This window comes from Volvox carteri, assembly GCF_000143455.1.
Source record: "Volvox carteri f. nagariensis unplaced genomic scaffold VOLCAscaffold_19, whole genome shotgun sequence".
Taxonomy (NCBI): domain Eukaryota; kingdom Viridiplantae; phylum Chlorophyta; class Chlorophyceae; order Chlamydomonadales; family Volvocaceae; genus Volvox; species Volvox carteri.
In genome coordinates this window covers 536,512-537,477 of record NW_003307562.1, presented here as the reverse complement: position 1 = coordinate 537,477, position 966 = coordinate 536,512, and positions in this window count along the sequence as shown.

Sequence of the window (966 nt, the reverse complement as noted above, 5' to 3'; positions counted from 1 at the left end):
CAACTGGCCGCCAGAATGGACACTACTTCGTGCGTGGGTATGTATGTCCATCAGATTTGTGAAGTGAAGTAACACATCCACACTATGACACTATGATATGAAGATAATTCGTGCACTCAGAAGGGAACATCGAAGTGGATACCCAGGTAGGATTGCGCTTTACCTAATGAACTGAAGTGAACATATCCCTGCATGCTGTGTCAGCCAGTCGTCACGTGACGCATGATGTCATGATGCAGATGGATGTGGTATGATCATCGGGACCCGAGGATAAAATATAAATGCTCCACTTCGATGAGTCCTTTGAAAGAGGACTGGCATGTCGCCTATCACCCATACACCATCGAGTGATATGATGAAGCACCGAGTGCACACCCATACCAATATAAATAATATACATATATATATGTGTGTGTTTTAATTGTTTATCATATCACATATATATACACATATGATACAATAAATAGATCATATACACATCTATTTTTCTGTGCAAGACAAGATCATCTACTTTGCTTCTCTTCTTGTTCCCGTCCTGACACGTGGCGGCTGAATGTTCAGCAAGAGTATTCTATATGTATAGTGTGTGTGTTGCATCTGTGCGTGTTACATGATCGTGGGGTGCATTCCCCGTACCTGCTAACCGCGCAATAAAATCGAGTCGAGGTTTTAAGAGATGGAATCATACGACCACAGGCTCATTTATCTCCTTTTATTTAAACAACCCTCATAGTATAGTAACATGTTATAATGTCTTCGATCTGCATTTGTTTCTTGGAGCTTACCGGGTTTGAACTGGTGGCCTCACGCATGCAAAGCGCGCGCTCTACCACTGAGCTAAAGCCCCTCTCCGTCCTCTGTTATGTACATCTGCTTTCCGCCCAACGCCACGGCTTAGTTCACAACAAAGACACCAGTCTTGTGGACTAAAATAGCGACTAAAGCTGCTGAGTTTGTCCTTTCGGC